The sequence below is a fragment of the Bactrocera oleae genome, chromosome 5 (assembly GCF_042242935.1).
Source record: "Bactrocera oleae isolate idBacOlea1 chromosome 5, idBacOlea1, whole genome shotgun sequence".
Classification (NCBI taxonomy): Eukaryota; Metazoa; Arthropoda; class Insecta; order Diptera; family Tephritidae; genus Bactrocera; species Bactrocera oleae.
In genome coordinates this window covers 66,533,936-66,544,563 of record NC_091539.1, presented here as the reverse complement: position 1 = coordinate 66,544,563, position 10,628 = coordinate 66,533,936, and the positions used below count along the sequence as shown (strand labels likewise).

Below are 10,628 nucleotides of genomic sequence, written 5' to 3'. Positions count from 1 at the left end.
TTGGGATTTTCTTAAGACGATTTATGTGTTCACAAATATTTATGGTAGTGTACGAATGGAAAAATGTTGTTAAAATAGGTTTTAGTAATATAGTAGAGGAAATTTCAAAATAAAAATTTTTTTAACGTAACTGTTATGTAGTGAAAAAAAATATGTGTCTATAATATTTATATGTTTTATGCATGGCGGTAAAGGAAGTATGACTAAGCGCCTAAAAGTATACTATGTGCATTCAAACTGTTTTTTAAACGGCGTTTTAGTATGTCAATCTGAAAACACTTCACCAGCATGAGAATTCAATTTGAAATCAAAATAAAAAGTCAAAATTTTAGCTGACTTAAATTTCTTTACTCGCCGAAATTGTTGTCATTCCAAACGAAGGATGGTGTGTTTTATTATTGAGTTTATTTGGCATTTTCACCTACATTTTTGTGTTCCTGAACTGCGAATAACTATTGCTTGTGGCACCACTCTGCCGAATCTTATATTCTGTAATGTTCAAATTTTAATTATATAACAAATATGATATACTCCTAGCCCTTGAGAGTAGAAATTATTATTAAATATTTGTAGGTCTTACAATATTAGATATTTTTTTGAAGTCTAGTTTTAGGCTAGAAGTGTGTCTTTATTTGGGTCGCCACGTGTCTAATATAACAAAAATTTTATTTAAGAACTTTAAATTGACAAACAACTTAGTTGACTTTGTTTCTATAGATCAAAAAATGCTTCAATGTCCCTACATTCTTCTATTTAGGATTACCCCGATGTCGTTGTTAACCATAAGATTCTCATGGGCTCTGAGTATTACCTTTTTTTTAAATTAGATTCTAATAATACTTTTCTTAAAGTTTACCGGCAGTCTAGACTTTGTCTAAAGAAATTCCCCACTTTGACAGTATAACTGTACTAAAAATCATGCGCACACCGTTACACACCCACACTAGAGAAGATTAATATGGACATAATTACTTAAGAATGAAAACAAAACTCACACGCATGAAATGGCCAAAGCCCAAACAACACACACACACATGTAGACTTGGGGAAACTGGCTAACGCATTGGAAAAGAGCGCGTTCAAAACAACACACACAAACACAGGACATAGAGCACGACAGCACTGCGGACAACAAACAAACACGAGCCACTCGCGGCAGCAGTTAGAGCAGTCAAAGGCAAAGCGGGAGCATGTTTTACTAAGAGCGCCAAACAAAAAAGAAGCGCCTCTCTCGCCGCCTACCAAACGCTGCTATTGGGGGCATATGCCGCTATGAGCACCGACGAGTACTGACTGTTGTTGTTTTGGGGAACAACAGTTTCATTCATGAGTCGGTGGGTCCCGTGAGAATGCAGCGTGATAGCACAGCGAGTACTAAAAAATTGTACTTGCAGCGATTGTGAGCAACCAATGACAGCGGTGGCAGCGCGCCGCAGCAGCAGCAACAGCGCCTTTTTATGAGGGTAGCGTGCAGAGTGCGAACAGTCTTCATTTTCAACTCGTCGTCAACGTGTGTGAGCGCGGAAAACAGTAAAAAGCGCGCTGGGAACGCAACGGAAAAGCGTAAAGCACCTTTTTCTCCACACAAGTTTGGTGCAGTGAGGTGTGTGTGCGTGTGCGTGCGCTGTGTGTGTCGTTTACGTTTGATGGACTGTGTTTGTACATACATACATGCATAACTGCGTATGTATATGCAGTTGTTTGCTGGAGCCATTGGAGAAAAACTCACTTAAACGCTAGTTTAAACAAATGTTTGCTTTAAATTATTTAGTTTAATATTTTTTCCACTTGGCATAGTAAAAAAATTAGCTTTTGTTGTACTTCATGAACTTCTACTTGCTGCTAATTTGTTGCGTATAGCTTGCTGTGTTCTCCCTGTTTTTTTTCTGTTATTGTTTTTTACGCTTTAATTCGGTTTTGGTGCTTCATTCTGGGTGTTCAAGTCCACAGCGAGTGACGTAGATGTATGTTTGTGCGTGTGCGCTTGTATGGGTGTGCCCGCAAAGGTGTCTACAAATGTGTTGTGTGCTTCAACGCGGCGCTTGGTGTGCATTTGAGACGCGCAACTTGCACAAAAAAAGGTCAAAACTTGTGATAACAATTCACTTTGCAATTATGACGAATATACAGTTACAAAATAGTTGTTAGTTTATTCAAATGCGCGTTGTTTAGCATCCTGTGTGTGTAAAGTGTGATATGTGAAGTTGCAAAATAGCAAAAAACTACGTATTGGTTTGTGTGTGGCACATTGTAAAAAGTAATACTGCGAATGTAAAATCGAAGAAATATAAATAATCTTAAGGCTAAATTAAGAAACACGTAAAAATCAATAGCAACCCAAATAGATGTCTGCAAAAAAGCAAACTGATATGCCGCGTTGGGTGTAATGAAACACCCAATATTGAATTTATTTGATTTGAAGAACGCAGAGTCTCCAGCTGAGCAGCGTGGAAATTCTTAGATAATCGCGAATAAATTTGGTGGGTGGTGAGCAACTTACAAACAAATGTGCTAAAAATTGCAAAGCAAACAGTAGAACAGAGTAAAAAAATAAAATAAAAATCATAAGTCGAAAATGCCATGAGTAACATACGTATGCATGTATGTAAAAAACAGTGAGTGCAAAAACTAAAAAAAGTATAACGAAAATGCTATTGGAATTGTGTGAAAAAATGTATGAGCTAAACGTGATAAACGCTTACAGCTACACATATTGCATATCCTACGTACATATTAACAGCACATAAATAAATATAAAACAAAAAAAAATTGTAAACTTCGGTTGCACCGATGCTATAATACCCTATACAAATATAAAATTTTTCCATATAAGAACTTGATTTCGATCGCTCAATTTGTACGCCAGCTATATGCTGTAGTGGTTCGATAACGGCAGTTGCAACAAATGTGCAGCATCTTAGGCAGAAAGGACAAAATCTTAGATCCTTAACTTAAAAACTATGAAATAATTGGCGTATATATAGACAGGCAAACGAATAGACAGACGGACATGGCTAAATCGACTCAGCTCATTATGCTGATCATTTATATACATACAAGTATATACTTTATAGGGTCTCCGACGTTTCCTTTTGGGTGTTATAAATTAATATATTCTGTTGGCAAACTTAATATTTTCTGTTCAGGGTATAACAAGTTAAATGTTGTAAAAAAAATCAAAACTAAAGCAACAATGCACAAATGCAACGCCACTCGTGTCTACAACAAAAGCCGCACTGAAATAAAAGTTAAAAGAGAAAACATAAAAACAAACATAAAATACATTTAACAAACTACAAGCGTACGCTCAAAAATTAATTAAGCCGCTTATGCAGCAATGAAAAAACACAATAACAAAAACCATAACAATAAAATAGCTTTTATTTTTATTTATTTCTGTGCATGTGGAGTTCTTGGAATCAGAGTAATAAAACAGAAACAGTCTAACAAACTCGGTTTTTAATATTACAAAAACAGTATCTGCAGCTTGGCGCTTACAAAGACCGACCTCGTGAATGTGCGATACGGTTATTGTTTGTTTGTGTCTCAATGCTCGTACGTGGCCATCGACATTTGGAACATTCCTGTTGTGGGCTTCTTCTTATGTCCCCACAGAGACACACGTTGCGCTTTGCACTTGAAGAGTAATCGTGTTTGCTTGTTTGTTTGCGTCGAAGCTCGCTGGAGACAGAAGCAGCAGACAAACAGATAAACGATCAAACAAACAGATAGTCTATTTAAAGGCAGGGGGACCGTTTGCGAACTTTCGTAATGCATAGGCAAACAGCGAGACGGAATGCGGTTGTGGTGCAGTGCATATATTTATATATATTTCAATCAAATCCAAACAATCGTTTTCTACTATTAGTAAACGGTTTCGACATCTTTTCAGACGAATAAAAAAAGGGTCTACAAATAAGCTGCCTCTGCAAGACTGATTGATTTTATTGGAAGCTTTCTCATTTCAGAAATGTATTCCATAGTTTGTAATTGTTTGCCTAGGAGGGATCCCCGTTACAAAACCCTTTTTTTGTGTTTGTCGAAAACTCGTAAGTTCTAAGTAAGTTCGTGGCAAAAGTAATACACAAATGTAGCACATAGATATAAATAGATGTTGTTAGAGGGTAGTTTGATTTGGCATTATATTATTGATTTTCTTTACAAAATATTTAAGTTTTGTGGAAAAAGGTTCTACCAAAATGTTTAGAAATTTTTTGTCGTTTGTCACGCTCTAGAAGAACAGTGTTGTTGAGAGTTCTAAGAATAGTTCCCTCGAATGATAGCAATTTCATAAAATGAATAATATATATCAATTATTGTTATTTTTTAATTCTACCGAAGATCTCTAGACATTTTTTATATAGGGATGGCATAACGACAAAACGACTTATCGATTATTATGGTAACAACTGCTTATGTCAGATATTCGTTGCTAAAAACTAATTTTGTTAAAAAAATTTAAGCTCAATGTTTTGAATTGGAAAGCTAAGATCACAACCGTTTTGCATGAAAACAACTTTTGATTATAGTTTCATTTCCTTATAGGCATAAAGTAGTTGAAGAAAGTAAACTAAAAACATAGTCAGTAATAGTAAAAAGGATCAGACGAAAACGTAGTATGCGTCGAACGAGCTAGTGTCATTTTATAAAAACGATGCACCAAATACAATTTGCAAAATTTTTTTGCAACGAAAACTCATGTAAATGACCCACAGTGCAATTGCTGCTCCTCATAACCAAATGTTACTCATCAAACGAACATCTTCAACGGATTGTCGTGCTATATATTCTCCATTTACTTCCTTTTACTGCTTCTTATTTCTTTTGTTGTCATTCACACAATCGTCTGTTTATATGTATGTATGTATGTACGAGCTTGCCCTGGCTTCTGCAAAGTTTTATTACGACGGTAAAGCAACTTCCACGTAAATGCAGATATGCAAACACACACATAATTCTACATGCTTTGTGCCTTTTATACACAAAACTTATTGACAAACAAACAAACATACATACATACAATTGTAAATATGTATATACTACCCTACGTATGTGCTCGAAAATATTTATTTATACTCGTATTTGCACAAATGTTGGTTGGTACCTTTGCGCGCTGCCTTTCTGGCTTTTTTTTTTAGCCTTTCTGGCTTTTCGAAGTTGCGCATTTCACGTTTTCTGCACTTGTGTGTATTTGAACTGCTCCACCTTACCCCTGGGCACAGCTGCTGCCACAATTTTTTTTTTTTTTGTTTTCTGTGTTTTTTGGCCAACAGCCGTACATTAGTTGTTGTTTTTGTTATCGTTGTCAGCTCTAAACGATTCGCTGGCTAGCTATTATGGCTTGTCGGACTCTCGGCATGTTCTTCTTTCCACTTTATATACATATGAATGTACTACATCCACTCAATTATGCTTTCCGCTCAGCGCCATTTCCGACCTTTTCGCTATTACGTGAAATTTTACGCATTCTCACGGTTTCTTCCAGCCAAGCGAATGTTCACATTTCCAATTTGTGTGTTTGTCCAACTGAAAAAGGCTTGCCTCGGACAAAGTCGCTTTGGTGGGCCTTCACGTGCTTGATTGTTGCAAGATAATAATAATAATGTGGCGCTTAAGTTCTTCATGAGAGTTTGACCCGGCTTGTCTCTAAAATTCGCAGCAGTAAAGTCAATCATAGTGTAGATATTACTTGAAAAAACGTATTCTACAATTTTCTACTTTGCCTAGCCTGTGACATGAACCAGAGATCCATCGTTTCACAACAGTTTTGTTTTTATAACCTTTGAAGATGATGATAAAAGGTCTATAATTCAAAAACCCAAGTTTTACGATATCAAAATTATCGCTTTGGATACGCACCTAGAACCCTACGCTTAGTAGTCACGCACTAAATTTACATCCGGGCGTGCACCTGCTCCCCATGCCGCCGAAAATGACACGCTAGCAAAATATTTTGACATTTGTAAGCGAATGTCAGTTGAGCATTTGCACCGGTTCCCAACAGCTTACGCCAAGCTGAAGCAATTCCCATAATTCACTTGCCCCAAACTGGCTACAAATCTATCGACAGCGTCTCCATTCTTATTTTTCTAATTTATATTTGTTGTTGTTATTATTTGTATAAATGTGCGAAATTACTGCTGTGCAGCTGAAGAAAAGCAACTCAAGCGTCTGTGACCGGCTTTCCAGACACATTCTCGCTGCATGCTCTTGAGCTGGTAGATAACATACATACATATCTACATTTACCGGTATCCTACCGTATCTTTTAGATACATCGCTGATGACATTTTAACAATTTACTTATGCTTTATTTGATTACTTTTGCTTCACAATTCAAACATTCGTTGCACACACATATAAATGCGTATGTATGTATGTATGATTGTATTTGTAATATATACCTATGTATGTATGTATTTAGCGCATAGCACGAAGTCAATTCGTCTTTTGCAAGCTCAACATTTTGTGCATGGCAAATGTCTGTCCGTCGCTGGTGTCTGCACGTTGCAAATACACACACATATATCTAGTATATATATATAGATAATAAATATAGTATATATGTATGTATGCATCACTTCGTATTTGTTATGTGTCTGCCATCTTTGCAGCTTCTCACGTTTTGTTTTCCTGTCTACATACATACATACAAACGTCTTTCTCATGCAATATTCTTCTGCTTCTTCCTCTTCTCCTTTTTCTTTCTCACTCACTTTACAGCTCCACAAGCGACTCTGTTCTAGTTGCAATCGTATAATACTAGTAATAATAAGGAGCTTCTCTTCGAGTAAAATATAGAAAAATAACGAAAATCGTCGAATTGTGTAGAAAAATATTATATACCAACATACACACATACATGCATGCGAGTATATAACGCGTTAATAAAAGGTGTAAAAAAAGTAGAGTAAATATATCACAACAAAAAGTCTATGTAAATGAGTGATGTGAAGTAAACAAAATTGAAATTTTCAACAATATATAACAAAACGAAAAAAACCACAACAACAACAAAAATAAATAACAACAACATATAAGTGTTTGAGAAAATTGATACAGAATTGTTGTCTGATAGCCTCAGTGTACATACATACAAACATATGTATAAATATCACCAGTCGACTGGGAGTTGCACTCGTTGTGCTACTTCGTCTGCTACAAATTAAATTGTCTCCTAGGCGACGCTGTTGCATTGATTTCCGCCAGCGTTTTGTGAAAGGTAAGTGATAAAATAATCATAAATCTTTGCAAGTTTCTAGCGTCTCAAGCACTTTCCAGCATAAACTGATACACATTTTTACGTAAATATATTTATACAATAGTAAATATGAATGTAGGTATATGTGTGTGCATGTAAAAAGTTAAGTGAATAGTGACTGATTGTCGTGTCGTTATCAAAAAGCTGCGCACTTGAAAGAGATTATTTTTATGCATAATAATATCACAATACAAATGTGAAGTGAATAATATTTAGTATATGATTTTGAACGGCGAATCATAAATTATACGTTGCCACGAAGTGGCAGTTATTGTCTAGATGTTGAACTCAATCCATTTCAGTTACTGTATGTTATCAAAAATAAACGCCGACATTGAACAAAACAAGACAAAAAACTAACTTCGGCTGCACCGAAGCTATAATACTCTTCATAGCTGCATTTCTAATAGCATAACACGTGGGCTGACCGGATCTAACAAAGAAAACACGGTTTATTTTTATTCAAAATTTACTTTATTCATCAATATAATCATTCCAGCGCCGAAAAAGTCCGTTTTGTTACATTTGAACATGCCCAAACACAGCTCAGAATCATCGACACTTGAACAAAGCTTTCTCATGGACAAATGCGCATGCAATATAAAGCTAACACGTTCTTCTGAAACTCTAACGATGTCAACTATATCACGCAGTTTCACGTTCCGATCATTCAGAATGTTTTCGTAGGTTTTTTTATATTTTCTGTGGACCAATACTTTATTGAGTCTCCGAAGTCTCCTTCTGTGTGATATAAACTTCGTGGCAAATTTAAAAACCCTGTTCAGGGTATAAGAAACGCCGAAAGCGAAAATATATGGATAATATTTATAAAAATGAATACGGACAACTCTTGTCTTTAGAAATCTACAATTTCATATGAAATATATTTCCAGGTATTTTAACCCTATATCGGGCATTTTGACCCTTTTCGGAAAGCTCTTTAAAATTCAATTATACAGAAAAATATCAAATGTTAAAGTCAACAACCAGAATCTATTTCCAACACGAAAATATTCTTGCGCTGGACATACTATTTCAGAAAGCATTTCTTGCCAAAGTCTAGTCAGCAATATCCATTCTGGTAGGTACTTAAATTCAAATCGGTAACATACCTTATAAGTAACATTTTCATTTCAAAAATAAATTTTGAAATTGTTTACGGAGGGGTAATTGCTATTCAAAAACTCGTTTTTATGTTGGTCGAAAACTAGGGTCAAAGCTAAACCCGGTGGCCCCCGACTAATAGTGCTCCAAAATCGGTTTTAAAATCTCAACTTGTCGGCTTTAACTTCGCTATAAATTATTCTCTTTTCGTCACTGGTAATACATCGCGGTAGAGATACCATATGTCTAATGTTGGATGTACGATTTCGACGAAAGTAAAATTTTAGATTAAAGTTCAGTTGCTTTTTTATGGTTGTATAATGGCATATATCGTTAATGAAAACTGAGTATATGATCATGAACAGAACTTATTATGTAGTAATAATGTAAACAGCGGGAAGAACAGGATACCATGTTGTACTTGATACATTCATTATTCTCTGCTGTCAAAGACCTGCATCTTACTTTCACTTGTTAAAACGTGCCATTTATTTCTCAAGAAAACTTCCAATAGTTCCTGTTGCTTCAGCAATAACTCAATTTAATCCACCAAATGAGACCATAAAAGAGTCCGTTTAACACACATAAATGAATTTCGATATGACGCAACCTTACGCAAAGCGCAGCGACCCAAAGCCAACGCGAAACAAGAGCTCAGCTGTGACAGCGTAACTGGGGTAAAGTTACCCCAATGTGAATTCAATAAAAACAGCTGCGGCTTCGGGAAAGTTCGTAGTAAAACGTAGTAAACGTAATGGTAAGTGAACCACTTGCAAATCGTATTTAAATTATTGTGCATTTTTTTGCACCACCTTGAGCTTGAAGGGTAACCGAAAACATGTTGAAGCCACTATGTAAGGTTAGTGGTTAGAAAAGTTTAAAAGCAACAGGGTAATTCGCTCATTAAGGGTGCACAAGCGTTTACCCTTATTTTTCGTGTGATTGTGAATTAGTCTTACACTTTTGTTCAAAAGGGACTGAGTGGTTTACTGGTATTTTGAACAACCCTCGATAGTTATGTGTACTGAAGGGTTGTTATGGGCTTAAAAACAGTTCGTAAAACCTTTCAAAAATCGAACGATTGTGTGTTATTTGTCAGGCAAAATTAGCTTTGATTAGCTATTAACTTCGTCCGAGTTAAAATAGATATTTTAATGTAAATAATTTTTTATTAAATGCATATCTCCATTTCGCAAATAGTTTGGTTAAGTCAGACAACTTGAAAATAGTACTAGGTACAATATGTTGTTTCTTCTAAGGATACAAAGTCGTTACGGTAACCCCGAATCGTCCTATTCTTTAAAGCAGGTGATATTAAATCTAGACTTCATTGTCTCCTCTTCTTGATAATTTTTATATATTTTTTAACTGAATCTGAAGACAATTAACGGGCACATGAAAATACATTTGACTTATATTGTAGTTGTAAAAAATTATATGCTCCAAATAGTTTTAGGAATTAAAGTGACAGTCCTAACCTGACATAAACCAGGGTCCTTTCCAGTAAAGTCCAATTATCAGGACAACAGAGGAAAGTTTTACATTTCCTATGATGGATAACTATCATATAGCTGGCGTAAAACCAGACCGGTCAAAATCAACATCAAGATATTTTTAAAACCTTGCACCTGTGAAGCGTTTTATGGATTCGATGCAACCGTAGCTGCAACTTTTTGTCTTGTTTTTCTTTTTTATAAAAATTTTCTTTGAAAATTGTTAAAACCCTTATTAGTGTATATTTTCAAAGAAGGAAGACTAAGAGTATGAAAGTACACACTTTTTTCTATGTAAAAAGTTTTCATATATTGTACAAATATTGTATACTTATGTTACATACACACTTAGATATGTGAGTATCAACCAAAAAATATGTTGTATATTCTACTGCCTTTCCTTCCTCCATGCCAAAGTTATGTTCCTTCCTGCTAATAATACAGTTTGTTTTATTGTTTTTTGTCGAAAACATGTAGAAATCGTAGAAAGTGCGCTCTTCACAAATATTTAAAAGGCAGCGGAAGTAACTAAAACCATAGCAATTTTGCCAACACAACAAAAGCAACAACGAGTTCTTTAGCTTGCGCCATTTAGTATTTTACTGGTGTACCGTTTTTCCACACAATGCATCCTTTGTTGTTTATTCAGGCCACTGGCAAAGTGGCGAACTTGAAAAATCTTCTGCCTCGGCCATTACCGTTAGTTATTGGCTGGCGCAAAAATCGATAAAACAGCAACAGCAGCCGGCTGGCTGAGCCATCCGGGAAAC

The 10,628-nt window shown here is 35.5% G+C and overlaps 1 protein-coding gene across 7 annotated transcripts in view; it reads left to right on the top strand.

Moving 5' to 3' along the window:
• The first annotated feature begins 1,482 nt into the window (after positions 1-1,482).
• The window catches only part of rut (adenylate cyclase rutabaga), a 101,914-nt gene continuing 92,768 nt past the window's right edge, over positions 1,483-10,628 (top strand). For all 7 annotated transcript variants that reach the window (XM_070110083.1, XM_070110085.1, XM_070110086.1 and 4 more), the window contains exons 1-2: positions 1,483-1,603; positions 6,724-7,222. The gene's annotated coding sequence lies outside the window, so the exon portion shown is untranslated. The remainder of the gene's footprint in view (positions 1,604-6,723; positions 7,223-10,628) is intronic.